Here is a 19,742-nt window from a genome sequence, read left to right as displayed (position 1 = left end):
TATGTAATTTATAACATATCATCATCATCTATGTCATATCCAAGGAGGATAGCTACACGAATCATATTTTGTTAATCCATTTTATTTAAAGTCATATTGGCTGTTAAATTAATAATGCTTAAATCATTTCTAACCAGTTTCACTCATGTCATTTTTGGTCTATCCATAGCACTTTTAGCTCTTTCCACGTGTAACAAATCACTTTTTTAATTGGAGTTATTGATGGTCCTTTATGCATGTTACCAAACCGTTTTAGTTTATACTCATTTTATAACCTATTGGAGTTATTCCTAAATTTCTATGAATAATTTAATTCTTAATCTCATTTTTTCTAATTTTTCCATTCATCCATCTTAGCATTTTCATTCTTTTTTCTATAGGCTAAGTTTGAAAGGAGTGCAAATGCAAATATGTAGAGTGCAAAACCTTATATTTTGTATTGTTTACACTCTTTCCAAACTGAGCCATACTTATTTTTCTAAACACGTTTTTTTTTATCATCCAACACTCTACTCCACACATAACTAGCCTTACAACTATTTTATATAACCTTCCTTTAATTAATTTAATAGTATTCTCCTATCACATTGAGTTATTGAACCAAGATGCCGAACATAATCACATTGAGTTATCTCTTAACCTTCAATTCCAAGTGCATCCTGATTTATACTCTTATTATTATTTAATGGGCAAATTTCTTAAACTATTCCTAAGGCTTAGGAAATTGATCAACTCTATCCTTACTATTTTAATATTGTATTAAAGTACCCCTACTGTTTTTGGCAATCGACTAAATTCTCTTTATCATTAATGTCCCTTAACGAAAAAATAAAAAAGATTGTTTTATGTAGCCAATTTTGAATATCCCTACTATTTGAGTATTGTATTAAAGCACCCCTAAACACTCTAACATTGATTGTTGCTCCCTCATATATATTCTTAACACATAATAATAAAAAAAAAAAGAAACAAAATAATAAACTAGTAGCCAATTCCACATGTGGAATGTCGAAAATCAAAATTAGGCTTAGATGATGATGGTCAAAGGCCTAGGTATATTTGGACGTGAGTCCAACCTGTAGGTCATTGGGGCAGTTGGGTTCACCTACTAATTCGTCATCCACTCATGAGTAAATGTTTACATCACACTGTTATTTTTCATCACTTATCATTCTTCATTAAGTCTTAATTTTGGGCCAAGGAAAATAAACAATTTCTCTGAAAATGATATTCAATAAAAAAAATAAAATATACCCCTAAGTTATACAAATATTGCAATACGATTCAAGGGGACCAATATTTGTTCAGAAAATGATTTATCAAAAAATAGATATCAATTTTTAGTATATATATATATATATATATATTCCATTAAATATTAATTTTTAAGTCATTTTAAGTATAACCAAATATCATAAATTAACATTTTTTTGAAAAATCAAAATCACTTATTTGTCTTCATCTCAAATACAACCAAACCAATTTTGCAAAATTCAGGCCGGCCAGAAAACCGAAATGCTCAGTCTAGTTAAAAGCTTAAAATAGATAGTCCCAAATAACGAGAATTGGAGCTAGAAAACAGAACACAAGGCCAAACAAATGGCAAAGACAACCGGATTCAGTTCTCACACAATCGTCCTCACACTGTGTTCACAATTACTTGCAGCTATGTATTGGAAATATCTTCCTATAACTAAAAATATACAAATACAGAGATATTTTCAATGCATGGTTGCAAAAAGGCTGTGAAAACAATGTTACAACAGTTTTTGTGAGAACTGAGTCCAGTCTCCCCAAAGAGGATCTATTATATATTTTGATAGTTCGAATTGGTCAACTCCAGATCTCCTATCCATGTCTACCCACAAAACACCACCTCTTTGTATCGAAAACATTTTCTGTGCATAATAACATATAAGCGAATGAGATATTCTCCATATGTGGCCGCGATGTTTCATGTGTGCTTCGTGGGTAGTAAATCTGGACTCCAATTGGACGTGCATTTGGAAATAACGCCAAAAATTAATAGCTAGTGACACAAGAGGGTTCAACGTGTTCCCCTCTCCACCTCTTGTTTATGGGTCAACAGTGGACGCGTGGCTAATTGAGAGGATCCCCGTAGAATGGAGGAACGAAGTTAATTGGGTAGCAATAACAACGTTATCTCTACGTCTCTACATGCAACGGAAACAATGAAGGTCCCATGAGGAATATATTGTACATGACCGAGTTAAAGACTTCAGAATATATAGTAGATCTTTCATATTTCATATTTTGCTTGTCAACATCAAGGGGATGAACGAGATTTTGGTTACAAAGAACCTAATCTGATAGTGCGGAAATGGAATTGAAATTTTTTTGGAGTCCCATTATCGAAATTTTATTCCAACAAACACGTTAAATCAAATTTCAATCAAAACACGTTAAAGATATAACATGGTTTATTGACTTTTCATTAATTCATGTCAGGCAAAGTGTGATTTAACATCTTATAATGCGCATTTATCATTAAAAACTTTAATAACATTAAAGATGTCACTATAATATATATATATATGTATGTATGTATGTATGTATGTATGTATGTATGTATGTATGTATGTATGTATGTATGTATGTATGTATGTATACTATTTTGAGTGAATGAAATTCAAAATGGTGTCCATACCCAATTTAAGTAGAGCAAGTTGAGATCTGAATCTAATAAGAGTTTCTCATTCATTGTAGAAGAGACTTGGATAAAATCCCACTACCAATGGTGGATCTATGTTGAAGTCAATGTGGGCAATTGTCCCTACTGAAATTGTCCATTTATCTTTGTGGTTAGTGGAGAGAACAGCCATCGGACTGGATTTGTCATAAAATTGAGATTATTTTGTTTCTTTATGGAGTGGGGCTTATTGAAAAAGGGCGCACTCACTCTAACGGTGTACCTTCGGGAAGCCCGCCAAAGCTGGATTTCGTGTAGGGCCTTGTTTGTCGGTCGAAGAAGGCCACAAGTGGAAGTAACCGATGGATATATTTAATTTTTTTTTACAATTACCCTCACTCAAATAAAATTTGATTTCTTAAATGGGTCTTCTTTGGAGGCGAATAGATAAGAAATAAAGAAAAATATACAAGAATGACACTCATGTCCTTGTCACATGTAGACCAAAGTTATAAGGTTGGGGACTTAGGGTTTTAACTTGTACGTTTTTATGTTTTTCTTTTCTTCCTTTTGTTTTTTTCCTCATTTCACATCCCTCAACAGATCAATTTTATCTAACTACCTTGCCTCCTCAAACCTAGAGATGACAATTTTCCCACCCTTGTTAGGTACCCAACCTCCTCAACCTAATAGGGTCGGGGATGGTGATTGTCTTGGTGGCAATAGATGTTAATAGGGATACCCAGTAGAGGATAGGGACGGGGATGGGGAGTGAAGTCCTTGCCTTACCCCAACCCCAAAAACACTTCAATTAAGAAAGTAGGGGATTTGGGTCCCCATTGAGGAATCCATCTCCATCAAGGATCAGGGATGAAGGTTAACCTTTCTCCCCAATGTGGATTGGGATTAAGGTTCGGGGTGAGGAGTATGGTCCCCACTTCAAATCCACCCTGTTATGATTAAATTAATGTGATCAAAGGTCCTATGTCCACCACTTCCCGTTGCCACTATGGCTGGGGATGGGCTACCCCATTGTTAGCCCTATGATACGAAGCCAAGAAAAGAAAAACAATTTTTCATTTAGATTTGATCCAAATCAATTGGATCCACTCTAAAATCTGACATATCCATTTTCCTACCTCTCAACACATTTTGGATCTCCTACCCACAACCTACTCACGAGATACTACTTAGTGTATGGGGAACATCTCCCCATGTAACAGAGGAAATATTCCCAATGCAGACCTGTAGTATATTATGGGTAGGGGTGTTGGAAGAGTTCGTTCCTAAGAGATCGGATCTGCTCTTCACACATGGTGTCTCACACCGACCTCACATATACATCCCACCATGCATTGGGAACATCTCATGTACTTGTGTGCTATTATTTAAGGAAGATGTTCCCAATGCATGGTAGAATGTGCCTAAAATCATTGTGAGGCACCCTATGTGAGGAGATCCCACCTCCGTCCCTAGGAGATCCAAGCTCTTTTCAACAGTCTATCACATGAATCAAAATCAACATTTAAACAAACGAAATTTCAAATCCTAATTGAATGACATGGGTTGTGTGTGTGCGGAGAGACAAAAAAAAATAAATAAATAAATATTAAAACTTTAGACTGTGTTTGATTTGAAGGAAAAAGAAGGGAAAGGTTCCTACCTTTTCCTTGAAACCAAACATAACCTTAAGGCGATTGTCTTGATGTGAGGCTAAGGCAAGTATGGGCATTATATAGTAAAGATTCTATAGAATATAATTACCATATGTTCATTCCAAGTTCATCCATCCAAAAACCACATAAAATATCCTATTCTTATCCATCGTTTCTCAAATTACATAATAGCTTTTATCAAATTATTACTCGACTTTGCTTTGTCATCCCACATTTATTCCAAATTTTCAATATTTTTTTATGTATTTTTATGTAATATATATTTTTTGTACCAATGCACATTGATCTGCTGCAACTATGGCCACAGAGAAATATCCTCCAAATAACTCATAAAAAATACTAAGGTTGTGTTTGGTTTGAAGGAAAAAGTAGGGAAAGGAAGGGAAATGCAAGGAAATTTTTACAAACTTGTATGGGTTTCCTTACCTTTTCCTTCAAACCAAACATAACCTAAAGAAATCCAACTAAAAAGCAATACTAGGTGTCATGAATTTAGAACAAACAAGGATTGTGTAGGTGTTTCATTAGGCAGTTGCAGAGTTTGTGGTTACCATGCCAGCTTTTATTCACAGGAAGAACTCTTGTTAGTTATAGGAGAAAGTTGAGTTGAGTTTCCTTTGTCATGGTGATATAGAAGGGAAGAATGACAAAACAAAACAAGAGTCTTCTATATTTTTCTATGGGGAGTGTATCTCTCTTCTTTCTTTTACATTGTGTTTGGTTTGAAGGAAAAAAGTAGGGAAAGGTAGGGAAACTGTCACAAACCTTGTATAGGTTTCCCAGCCTTTCCCTATCTTTTCCTTCAAACCAAACATAGCCTTAATATGGCCTAAGCCAAAATCAATTCAACCTTTTAGATAGCCTCCATACAAATGACTTGTGTCATCAAACAGAGAATGGGAAATACAATCGAGACAGTTTGAACACCAAACAGTAGAAGTCTTATTGAGTGGAAGACGTTCAAGTAGACCTACTCATGAGGTGGGCTTGGGCTTAACTTTTGTCAAAATTTGAGTGGACCTGTCTTGAAGCCTGAGCCCCAAACAATGTAAAGCCAAGCCCGAAGCCTGGCCCATGAATAGATCTATACGCAAAGTGTGAATTACTTAATTTATTACTTAGGCATTTTTCTTTTTTCAGAAAGCCATTTAAGTGGGTAAATGCATTTGGCAAATGTTTTCTAGGAAACGCTTACCTGGTTAAGTGTGTTTATCAGCATTCTTTATTTCCTAGGTAAAATTAAACAATGACTGTTATATTCATAAAAAGTGTCATTATTAAAGGGACAATGTTGTCTCATCATGTGTGAACAATTTTTCCCACCGGAAGTAGTTGTTGTGTTCAAGAATCATTTATTTTCCATGAGACTCACCAATACTAAAAAATAAACTTGGATAAATTGGTCAACTCTCATGCTGACCAATTTATCCACCCCTGTTTACCAAAATGAAAAATTTCTTACACTACCCCTAAGTTTTAGGAAATGGACTAATACTATCCCTACAGTTTGCAAAATCCCTTTAAATTATCCTCAAGTTTTCTGATAGATGACTAAATTTACCCCCACTGTTATGATTCCTTCACATTCCATCAGCATGTGATTGCACGTGACTGTTGTAACTTTTTAAAACCCAATTTCGCCCTCACTGAGAAAACTACATAAACACAGATACAAATTCCGATTATTGGCTTTCAATTTAATTAACATTGCAACTCATGGTTTTCTTGCTAAATAGTAATTATTTCCATTACCACTAGGCACCCACAACCAAACTAATCTTTCTTGTTCTCCCACCATCTTTATCTAAAAATAATTAAAACTATATTGAATAAGAGGACCAAAGAGAAGCTTCCAAATCCCAAAGAATGAAGATGATACAATAGCAACATCCAACGTCTTTCTTTCTACCACTTTGATCAACTTATGCAACATTTTCTGAGAAAATAATGTCAGTTTTTTTTTTCCTGTTTGGAAATATTACTGCTAGGTAGGATGTTTCTTGGAGCAACAACAACACTTTCTGTTTGGTACCAGCACTCCATGTCTATTTTTAGTACTGGTACCCATTATAGGAAGTCCACATCACATCCCCATTAGTAGCAACAAGTTGCAATATGAGAAAACGCCAAATTCGCTGTTGCTCCAAACCATGCCTTCTCAATTTCCAAGACATGGTTTGGAGCACCATTTTTTATGGGAAAACGGTTCCAAACAAACAATCATTTCCTGGAGCACTGTTTTTTCCGACGTTACGCTAATGTATCACCATTTTCTAGAGCAACGACATCAATGCCAAACAGACGTTATATATCTATGATTCTATTTCCCCTCTCCTTCCTTCTCTCTATGAAACTTATTATAGACAAAGAGAATGGAGCAAGAGCTCCAGTTGAAACCCATTCTAATAACAAAAGAGGTACTACTACTGCACCCGTTGACGTAGATGGTAAATCAACTTATGCAAACTGAGTGCTTGGATCAGAAATGGTGATTGCATCCCTTGTTTCTGTTTCTTAGGCTCAGTTTGGAAAGAGTACAAAAATAAACATGTACAGTATAAATACATAAAAAACAACACAAAATACAAGGTTTCTCATTCTACGTATCTGTATTTGTACGTACTGCTTCCAAACTGAGCCTTACTAAATTTGATGTGCACAAAATGGTGTTTGTAGCATTGTTTTTAGTTTGAAATTTGAGAATAAAAATGGAAGAAATGGAGCACCATATTTTCATTAGATATGGAAAAAATAGATCATCGTAGTTTCTAGTGCCCAGAGGTTTTTGTGGGGTTGTTCCTTGATGGGCTCCCAACGTCCTAATGACGATGTCAAGATTGGGGGCTCCACCGAGTGCTTCATGGTTCCCAATGGACCTCCGGTTTTGTTATGGACATTAACACTGTGTTTGGTTTGAAGGAAAAAGTATGGAAAGGAAAGATAGGAAAATCTTTATAAATCCTGTATGGGTTTCCCTACCTTTTTCTTTTCTTTCCTTACCTTTTCCTTCAAACCAAACATAACCTAAGGGTTTTAGCTGATGCCATGCCAGTGGAGCATCAATGAGCATAGTTCTTCTTGGGGATTAATCCTCCTGTCCGTCTTCATTTTTCAGGATCCAACAGTTTCTCTTTGGTTCCCTCTCTTCATTACCTTAGTTTCTTCAACCGGACACTTAGACACTGTTGTTATCTCTATTTGAAAATTTGAAGAATGATGAAGGGTAAAATAGTCATTTCAGTATTTATCAATATTTAACAATGACATCAATTGTTAGAAAACCTAGGGGCTATTTATGGGACTTTATCTATTTCCCAATATTTAGGGATAGTTTAAGAAATTAAAGGTTTCAAAGAAAGATAAAAGTGGCTTAAAAAACAAAAACAAAAAGAAAAAAGAAAAATAAAGCTCTCAAACACTTATCCTAATTGGTATCCTATACGACTCTCATCCCAATCTTATTTTGTTAACCACTCTGACTCATCTTTGTCCCATTCCCTAAGGCTCAGTTTGGAAAGAGTATAAATATAAATATGTAGGGTGCAAAACCTTATATTTTGTATTATTTTGTATATATTTGTATTTGAAAGGAGTACAACTACATATAAAATAATACAAAATATAAGATTTTACACTACATATTTGTATTTGTACTCTTTCCAAACTGAGCCTAATGGTTTCCCGGAGGGTTAGAAGAAGTATAGTGATATAGGGCCTCAAAGACTACGTACAGCATGTTATTGTATATTTAAGGGAGCAATAACAACCAAAGGACAAATTATATGCATCTAGTGCCTATTTGGGAGGCTTTTGGGAATTGGGGTGAGGCTTCTGGTGTTTCAATTTGGACTGCTCCACACAAATGACAGAAATCACATAAGCTGTATTTGATAAAAATCAGAAAAACCAATGTTGGCATTCCGAACACTAGAAATGCAATTGTACAGTCCAGATCTGCTATTCACAGAGTTCTCGTCACATCGATCTCACAGCATGTTTTAACTGTATGTCAAGATCATCTTCCATACTTGCATGTTATTATTCATGGGAAATGTTCCCAATACACTGAGATGTGACTGTGAGGTTCTTATGAGGAGCGCTCTGTGAGGAGTGGATCCCAATTGGCAACTGTAACCTAAAGCTACTTTTGATAACTTTTCTGGAACACGGGTGCCTAACGACCATGGCATCTCCAATGCAGAAATCACCCCAAACGGGCTCCCAATATCACTTTGCCCCAAATCCTAGATATTGCCTTCAGATTTCCGTTATTAGAAGGTGCACCAACAGCACCAATTTAGGTGTTATCTAGCCAAGATCACATCTACGCACCACAAATGCCTTACGTACACATCTCAGCGTGCATTGAGAATATCTCCCAAAGTTGTTAGTGGGAGATGTTCTCAATACACAGTTAGGATATACTGTGGGGTGCAGATATGAATTCCATCTAGCCTCATCCCTAGATGTTTGTTGTTTGTCATATTTTGCCAGGTGGCTATTATTTGGCACACAACATTTTCTTCACATCAAAATTGCCATCCCAAAATTTTAGTTGATACATATCATTGTTTTTAAAACTGACCTGGAGACCGAACTGGTCAGGGGTCCGGTTACTCATTCGACTTGAACGATTGGTCCATTCTGACAAAAAAAATTAAAAAATTAAAATACTGTTAAAACCATTCAAGCGGTTCAAATGGTTAACCGCCTGATTCAGCGGTTTACTGACCAAAATTATTATTTTTTCTTGAGAAAATCTGGTTTTGGGGGGAAACAAAACCGATCACCTGACTGGTTCTATTTGAAAACAATACATTAAATGATGGAAAAACATTGCATGGAATAGCATTTAATTTGTTATTTACATTGACGGTAAGAAAGCAAATCAAATTAAAGAGTTAAAGAGGGGAATCAATTATTGCATTAATAGATATTTGGATAAGATGATATTTAACGTACTATTTACTTCAAAGGGCATAGTCATGTAAGGAAACCAATGATAACACTAGTGAATTGGATGGGCAAAATAATCTTTCAAAATTCATGACTCAACTAATTGATTAATGTTGGTTGCATTCATGCTCCTATCATTAATAAGTAAAAACAACTTAAATCTGTTATTTTGAATTAAGAGGTGGCAAAATTACCCTTAAGGCTGTATTTGGTGTGACAGAGAGAGGGAGAGAGAATTGAGGAAAATTTTTTCACGTACTTCACAAATTTTACTAAGAGCTTTCCCTTAACTCTGTTCCTTATTTTTTATTAAATTAAGTATAACTTAAATCTCTCCAATTAAAAGGTTATACGATCTATTTTCTCATTTTTTTAATGTTTTCTTTTATTTCCGTGCAGGATTAATATTTTAGGTTTTAGCATATAGTTAATAGGTCAAACAGTTTGACGATCCAATTCAACTATTCAACTCACTCATATTAAAATGCAAAAATAAAAAAGAAAGAAAAATATAGAATGGCTCCGAATTATCTTTAAAGATTAGAATAAATAGAGTTTGTTTCCTTATAAATTATAGGTGAGTTAAAGGCAGCCCTCTTACCCATGCATGATTTAAATTAGTGGTTTTGAGTTGCATTTTAAAGAATAGAATAAAAACATGGGATAAATGTGCAAAACCACTAAAACATGAGGCACTGATACAAAAAGTCTTTATTTTGCACCTTATTCATGTTGCCTCTATATTACATAAAACTTCATACTTACCTCGGTCACTGTTTTGGTTATGAAAGTAATTTTCCGTTTATATTTTGTTGCATGTTCTGGTTATAAAAGTTAAATTCAAATATCATATGTCATATATATGGTTAATACTTATACACGCGTGTAATATTTGTTCTTGCAGTAGTAACTATAAGGTCTTGTTCATTTACAATTTTGTAACTAATTACTCAGGTAAGTGCACAAGTAAATGTTTCCTAGGTAACATTTATCCAATAAATTCACTTACCCATGTTCTTTTAATTCCCAAATAAGTAATATAATCATCTTTTTACCCATAAAAAGTTAATGTCAAAATGGGCAAACTTATCCCATTATGTTTTATAATTTTTCCTTTATGTGGGAAAATAAGACCCTATTTGGCAACATTTCACACGTTCTTGGTGTTTTCACGGAGCAAAAATGCATTTCGTACAAGAAAAAAATGGTGTTCTTGCATGAGAACAACACCCAAAGAACGCGCGTTCTTTGGGAGTGAAAAATCGATGCTCCCAAAGAACGCATTCCCAAGGAACGTGCAATTCCCATGACATTAACCCCAATTAACGAACACGTGTTAATGACTCTCACGTGAGAGAAGGGGTATTTTGGGTACTTCACACTAAATGATAGAAAGAAGCCCTAATAAACATTTTCATTCGATAGTGAACTCCTCCAACTTGCCGCTACAAATCTCAAAGGAAAGAGGGACTCCCTTAGCTCCAACAGAACAGAAAGCGAACGGTAGAAAGCACCGGCGACGATTCCGATCAGGAACGCGCCAATAGGAATGTTGTCTCGTCATCGTACCTAGTTTTGTATCGTGTGCTCTATTTTAAACTCACCTTTTCTCCGGCCAGATTTGCCTGAAATCAATTTTTCTCCCACCGCAAAGATGAATTTTAAACAATCTCTAACCAATGCAATCTGAAATTGTTTTTCTTATATCATTTTGTTTGTATTTGTTATATGTTATGTCGAATGAGTGTAGTTTCTTCTCTAATCTCATTGTTGTATTTTGTCATGTCTTTTGTTATATGTTGAATATCATGAAGATTGTCCTTTGTTATGTGTTATGAACCTTTGTCCATGTGTTGGATTGTTAGTCTTTTGTTATGTATATTGTTACCAATCTGATGTAGGATGAACATTTTAAATTTGAAAAATAAAATAAAATAGATAAAATAATAAAGGAATTAACAGATCTATATGAATGAAAACACAGGGAAACTACTACGAATCGACAACTCATATTAAAGAAGCAAGTCTGGTATTCATTGTGTTTCACTATCCAAACTCTATTTCTACTCTTGTAGAACAAAAATTCGTTCTCAAAGAATAATTTGCCAAACGCATTTGTTACTTTTGAAGAGCAATAAATAAAATTTTTATTTTGGAACATGAATTTCTAAAAGAACAAGAATGGAAGAGAACATTGCGAAACAGGGCCTAACTTACCCATTTGAGAGATTGATAAGTTTTACCCAAGTAAATTAGCCTCTCTTTATCGTGGGGCCTAGAAGTTAATGCAAAAAGAATGTTGTAACCCCCTAGGCCTAAATGTAAAACTTGAGCATTAATTATGGGACTGTTTGGTATTATTGGTGTCTAAGGCATGATGCTGCAACATCAGCACCCCATAAAAGTTTTGAGTTCCAATGCTCAATGTTCCAGTTGTTTGGACTTTGGAGACGTTTTGGGTTAAAACATTTCACATAAAAATCTGTGTTGGGGATTGTTTCAAAAAACATCAACATTCTGACCGGCAAAGTAATTGACTGTCTTTTTGTATTTATATTTCAAGTATAAATGGTGTTTTAACTCAAAATATTATAGAATGAAACACCAATAATACCAAACGCTACCCATGTTACCATACATCATGCCTAGGGTCTTGCTCGTTTTGTTACTATACAGTAACACCATCATAGCTCCACAACCTGGTCTACCATTCCGGATTGTATACGGATTGTCGTGCTCAATGGGATGTAATTTCAAGTGAATGAAAACTGCCTTCGTTCTTTATAAAAAACAAAAAGAAAAAATTAATGGACACACTTACAAATTTGTTCACTTCTATGGTTTCACCCTTTCAAATGTACTATATAGAAATGCAACTTGGTAGGGGTGTCGATTGGACTGGATTTGGCCCAATCCAATCGATCCAGTCCAATGTGAGCCCGTTACAAATGGATCGGCTCTAATTCAATCCAATGAATAATTTGGACTATTTTGGATCAGTCCAATTCAATGTTCGGATCATTCAATTTGTTCAAATTCATTTTAATTTAGATTGGTTTCAACACAAACTCGGTCCATTGGAACCTATATTCTTATCTTATATCAATGGACCGGATATTGGCTTAATCCAACCAAATCCAATATAAATTTATTACGGATGGACCAGGTCCAGTCCAATCTAATAAATATTTTGGACTGGATTGGTCCAATCCATTGTCTTTTTTATCTGTCCAATCCGTCCAAATTGATTTTGGATCGTCCAAAATCGGTCCATTGTGAAGGAAGGGTTAGGATCTAACATATGGACGGCCGAAGTATACTAGATGGTTGGGAGAAATTTCAAAAATTTCTTAATCCTTTCGGGAATTGAATTCCCTATGTTTTGAAAAAATTGCATTTTTCATGATCGGTCTTGCACTGAACCAGACCAAATTTGAAACCAACCAAAGAGGGAGATGTATACTTGATACAGATGCCACAAACGCAGATCCCAAGGTGGAAGTTCACGCCGTTCATGCCTAAATCAGTCCTAAAACCAGCCTCCAATGAATATGGCACAGTGTACTCCTGAAGTCGGTTCAACAACACAATTTTCAGCAAAACTACAATCCAACTATTTGGGTCAAACTGGGGAGGTGAGTACGAAATTCCTCTAGATTTTAGTTGCAAAAATCAAAAGAAAATTAATCTCTATCAGTCCCAAAATAGCTGTGGTCGAACTAGAGTATCTTGGGAGACAAAAGAATAAGAGATAGCAAAATAGAGAGGTGTTATAGTCTAGTTCGCCCTATTCTTCTTTTATCTCTTTATGCAGCACTTCTCCTAATCAAATTATGAGATTATCCAAATCTAATTTGGATCTGAAATCTATTAAGAGATAAAGTCTTATCCTCTCAAGAGGATGGGTGCTCCATACCCATTTCCAAACTTAGATTTGCCCCAGTTGTCATGTGACAGCTTAATTAATCATATTAATTATGGGCCTTAGGCCCATAAGCTATAAGGCTTACAATCCAAGGGTGTTGCATGACCAACTTAGGCATGATTTGTATGGTGTGGGACCCCACAATGACCTCACATAAGTCCACATGGGTCTGGCCTAGCCTCTGTAAAAAAAAAAAAAAAAAAAAAAAAAAAAAAAAAAAAAAAAAAAAAAAAAAAAAAAAAAAAAACTTGGCCGAATTCACTGCTAAACACAATGAATCCCTGAGGACATCACTATGGGATCAAAATGGGCCCAACATTTACACTTAAATGATCATTGAATTTAGCCATTCTATGAAGACCCAATGATAATGGAATTAAGTAAGATAAAGCCCATCAGGTAATCAGTTTGTAATGGTCTTTTACACTTAACATCTCGGCCCATAATGATCAAACACTACATGACAGGGAAGGACCTCTCCCCTAGCTGCAAAGTGTAGTGTCACACTCTCTGCTCGGATGGATTTTGGGAATTAAAACCTTTTGCAAACATTTTTCATAAAACATAATATATATGTATATATATATATATACATATAGATATATTTTGCAAAACCAAATCTCAAGCACAATTGAAATCCACTATCGGCAGTTTAGGTTTCCATCAGAGAGAGTGTAAGTGCTATAATTCACTTTGTTTGACAAAGGAGCCGATCCTATCACTATGATCACCCATTTAAGTGAATTCATATACAACCCCAACATACCCAGGTTTTGACCCTCAATGGATCTCACTGATTGGCATATCAAAGACAACCCAATCCGACACCTAGTGCAATACCATAATCAAGTCTAGGGGTTATATGTAACTTTCCAGTTTTGCCCATCAATCTCCAAGGTGTAGGGCATAACTAGAAAATGGTTCGGGTTCAGTGTTTCAACCAAACAAACACTACATGTGCTTTGGGTCTAACCCTAGCAGCTGAGACAAGCTGCCCCAACTTCTTTGGCAACACATCAGTATTAGCCTTGGTATGATAAACTCCCCAAGTCTATTCAACGGCTGAGAACATTCTAAACTAACACGAGTCTCATAAGAGTCTAATTTAAGGGGTAATTTCACAGAAACATACCAATCTCAACATGATACAATAATGTACTTTTATTCATTTACAATAAATGTATCTATACATATATCTGATTGGAGCTAAGGGCATACACTACCTAACACATCGACACCCTTACAGCTTGGCATGCGTCAACCCAAAACCCAACTGGCCCAATCTAATATTATGTTGGGTTAGATTGAGGATTTTAGAAACTCAACCCAATTTAGGATGGATTAGGTTAAGATTGAGGCTATAGGAAAATTGTATATAAACACATATTATGTATAAATTATATTTTAATATTTTAAATATTATTTAATATTTATATATTTATTTTTAAGGAATTTAAAAAATAACTTCACATATACAGTATTAAGATTTTATCATGCATTTATGCGATTAAGCTGACCGAATTATTTAAATTGAACGGTCAGGGTTACATTAGGGTTAAGAGTCAGGTTGTCCGACTTAAAGAATTTCAACTATGAGGATGGCATTAGGGCAGTCTTGTGCAATCTTCTCGATTGGATGTCCTTTTGGTGGGAACAAAGTATAGATAATCCAATGGATGATCTTGGTCTTTTCAGTAAATTTTCTATAATCCTCTGGCATTGTTGGAAGAATAGATGCAAGAAGGCAATAGAGGATAAATCTTTCAACATCGTTGAAACTATTTCATCGGCCAATGCACAGATTGAAGAGTTGGCTTCACTAAAAAGGAGGGGGAGCATTCTCGCCTCTCAAAAAAACCAAATGATCAACAACCATTGTAGATGGTCTCCTCCCTCTCACCCATTCTTAAAGATTAATGTCGATGGTGCAAATACAAATTCTTTTTTCTGGGCTTAACATTATCTTGAGAGATCACAATGGAAGTTTTGTGTTTAGTAGGGCCATTTGCATAGAAAGGACGGATCCTGGCATTACTAAGGCGCGAGCTTTCAGATCTGGACTCCAAATGGTGAAGGAACTCCACCTCTCTCATATTCACATTGAAGGAGATGCACAAAAGATAATAGATATCTTGTTGGACGCCTGTCGAAACATCCCTTGGTGACTTCACATAGTTATTGCTGATTGCAGGAATCTTTTGCAATAATTTCATTATGTTTTAACCTCCCTTATCCCTAGTATAGGTGGGTTGCCCATATAATTGCATTATTTTCTTGTCATGTGTGTAGGATCACTACTTGGTCCTTACCTCCTAACTTTCTTATTCCTATAATGGAAGAAGATTTGGTACAATGAATTTAGCCTAAGGGTTGTTTCAAAAAAAAATTGACAATTTTCTAATCAAAGCTGCACTCTTGGGTTATATATTCTAATATTAGTTTGGGCTCATTGGATTGAGGGTCAAGTTAGGGTTGACTTGTTATTTTCATGAAAAATCCCTTTTTGGGCCTAAAATTGCAAATTTTAATATTTTTATAAATAAAAAATTAAAAATTGAATTAGGAAAACATAAATTAAATATAAAAATACATATAACATATGTAAAACATAATTATATATTATTTATTGATAAAATATATATTTATACACACACACACACACACACACACACACATATATATATATATATATATATATATATATATATATATATATATATATATATATATATATATGTATATGTATAGGAATATATATGCAACTTAAATACGGTCGACCCGAACGGTCAAACCGGTGACCCGTGACCTAGAGGCAAAAACAGTTTGGCCTCCGGGTTGGTTTTTAAAACATTTTGTTTTGGTTTGATAATTTGTAGAGATGTATCTTGTTGTTCTTCTTCTTCTTAGGGTTATTTTTAGGTTTAGTTTTAGTCCATCGTTCAAGGCCCAAATAGCTAAGATCAGCATTGGGTAATGTCTCTTTATAGGGCTCCCCGAAGATGATATCAATGTTTTTTTTTTCTTTTTGTATTTTTAAACATTTAAAAAACTAAAGGTACCGGTTTGGTTTCGGTTAACCAATATCAAAAACCGGCGGTTAACCAAATTGACCGGATACATGTTTTTCTATATCTTATATATGTTATATATATTTTAAATTAATAAATATGCATTATATATATAAATATAAATATATATTTATAATATATTATATATAATTTTATATGTATTTATAATTTTTTATCATATATTTATATATAATTTTATAATAAATATTATAAAAACAAAAAAACCAAAAAACCAACGAACTGAACCGACGGTTAACCGAACCAGTCAACCGATTAACCGACTGGTTTTGGTTCGATTCTCGTTACTGGTTTTCCAAAAACCAGTACTACCGGTTTGGTTCACAAAAAAGGCCCACAGTTTGGTTACCCGAACTGTGAGCACCTCTACTAGGTGTCAATACTCACCCAAAAACACACTTGTTAGGTATTGGATTTTCCCGATTGCTCATTTGGGTAGTTTGAAATTGAGTCAATCATGACATGGTTTCATCATCTCCACCTATAACTAAAGTCTTAGAAAAGGTTTTGGGGGGCAGCAAAGGATCCCCAAAGTATAATGTGGGCCAAGGTTTTTAAAATCGAATTGGACATTGAACCGGTCAGAGGTCCAGTTCCCGGGCCGAATGGTCCAACTGTTCAAACCAAATGGATGGCCCGTTTTAACAAAAAATAAAAAATAAAAAAACGTCCAAAACCATTGGATGATTCTAATACCCGGTTAGCGGTTTGATGACCAAATCAACGGTTTTGACAAAATAACGATTATGGGGTAAAATGAAACCAGTCATCGGTTTTTCTAGTCTGACCGTTCAGTCCGGTCTGGTTTTGAAAAGTGAAAACCATGATGTGGGCGGATCCGCCCCAGGGTATAAGTTGAGAGATGACATTATCAAGGATAAAATTTTCCATTGCTAATACATGCCCTATTGCACAGAATGCACAAAGAAAACGACAGTCTGAAAATGGTTAGGCTTGGCCCACATGAGCTTCATTGTCACGACTGTACTTCAAAATGTCATAAAGACCAATCAAGTTATTGCCTATTTAGTCCTTTTGAATCTTTTTAATCTTCAACGACCAAAGGAAATTTTTTTTCATCTATATGGACAAAAAAGTAGAGTAAAAAGTATACATAATTTTTAAATGAAAAGTAAATAGTTACATTTGTATTTTAAAAGCCCTTTGACACAAATCCATCTACTTTGGCCTTTGGGGGTTTAAAAGTGTTTTGAGTTTTGACCTCAGGTAATAATGTTTTTAGTAGGGTGTCCATGGTTTGGTTAACTGAACCATGACACTTTTTTGTAAACCGAATCAGTGGTACTGGTTTTTCTAATTCTCCAAACCGAAACCGAACCGGTACCACCGGTTTTGGTTTTGACCGGTTCGGTTCTTCGGTTTTTCGGTTTTTTATATTTATAATATATATTATACAAATATATAAAATATTATATTATAAATAATAAATGATATATAATATATCGTAAATATTTGAAAAATATATAATATATTTATAAATAGATTATTATAAATATAATATAAGTATATATTTATATATATAATGAATATATATCTATATTTAATACATAGAAAATATGTGACATATATTAAAAATATATACAAAATATACATAAAAATATATATACCGGCCAGTTCGGTTAACCGTCGATTTTTTTTGTAGGTTAATCGAAAACCAAACCGGTCCTTCAGTTTTTCAAAAATCCCAAACCGAAACTGAACCAATCGGTTCGGTTAACCGCATTTTGTGTTTTGGTTTTCTCAGTTCGGTTCGGTTTTTTGGTTTTTCGGTTTTTCATGGACACCGCTAGTTTTTAGAAGCAATTCTTTGCTAGACGCTCAAAACACTTTTTAAAAATGACCTAGAATTGGAATTGTTTTGGCCATTAGTTTTTGGGTCGACAATTCGATTGTCTAGTTTAAATGGATAGTCCGTTTTAATAAAAAATAGTTAAAATAAAAAAGCGTCCACAAACCATTGAATGGATCAAATAGGCCAACGGTTTGACTGTCCAAATCAGCAGATTGCTGATTAATTCAACAGTTGTTGGCCAAAGACTAGGTTTTGGGTAAAATGGAATCAGTTGTTTGAACAATTCTTGGGCCAAATGGGCCGACCATATGGGCTAATGGCGGTTCAAAAACATTGGTCCAAAACTTAAAAGTAAATTCTTATCCAAATGGAGCCCAAGTTTAATGGTATTTGGACAATAGATTCAGATGTTGACCTAAGATATTTTGATAAATGGTTGGCGGTTGAAAAGGAAAATACGTGTTTGGCTCCCCACCTTCCATTCAATGTGTACACTGTAGATAGAAAAAATAGAAAATCCTGAAGGGAAGCAAATCAAGTATGAAAGTTTAGGGATGAGAATATTAGACATGGTTCTCTCTTTGTGATCAAGGTTCAAAGTATTGATACGATACGCGTATCGGTAATATTGCATCGGTACTTAGAAATGCTCGAAACTCTTTTTTTTTTGTTGTTTTTTTTTTCAAATTTTGTTTTTTTGGGAAGCTAAAAATAGGCTTTTTTATTAAAAGAAGTTGGGGTTCCAAAACACCTGAAAACAGGCATTTTAGAGCATATCATTTTCAAAAGATACAATACGATATGCCCGATACGGGGCATATCGTATCAATACTTTAAACCATGTTTATGATTAGAAATCTGAACCATACATTAAAACCCCATTTGATAGATTGGGCTGTTATTTTTATTTATTTATTATTTTGTAGGCAGTTCCTCCCCCTAATCATAATCCCTACAGTGAAGGCGTGACAGGATCTATTAAAAGCAAAAAGCATATAAAGACACTTAGAATATAGCTTCCAACCACACATCAGGAGCATTTCCCCATGAATTTAACATACAAGTGTCAGAGATGTTACTGATGTGTGACAGGATGTTGCTCTCTTGGTGTGTTGGTACACTTTTTGCTTTCAGCAGTTCCAATCTCATTGGAGGTGGGATTAAATCCTAAATCTCCAGAGATCGAATCAGCCCCCCACAACGTCCCACAGCACATTCCTGCCGTGTATTGGGAACATCTCCCAATGATGACATCATCATTCCTGGTATTATCATCGGGAGATATTCCCAATATATGGCGGGGATGTGTTGTGGGATGTTGTGGGGGAGGGGGGGAGTCTTGTTGGAGGCTGATTTGAACTCAAATCTCAGCTACAACCAGTAAAACCTTACAAACTATAAAACTAAGCCAATTAGCACCTTTTAGGCTGATGAATTTAGGGAGTTTTCTACAACATGAATGTTTTTTGTGTTTATTTGTTTTTTGCAATCATCATATTAGCAAAAAAAACCATGTTATTCAACACTGTTTTTGTTTTTAAAGGCAAAAAAAAACATTGAAATAATGGTTTTTAAAACAAAAAAAAATTATAGTATAGAAATTATATGATTTGTGAAATATGACATTAAATAACTA

The sequence above is a fragment of the Nelumbo nucifera genome, chromosome 4 (assembly GCF_055504915.1).
Source record: "Nelumbo nucifera cultivar China Antique chromosome 4, China Antique-T2T, whole genome shotgun sequence".
NCBI classification, from domain to species: Eukaryota; Viridiplantae; Streptophyta; class Magnoliopsida; order Proteales; family Nelumbonaceae; genus Nelumbo; species Nelumbo nucifera.
The sequence above is the reverse complement of the archived record's forward strand: the minus strand, read 5'-3'. Positions refer to the sequence as shown.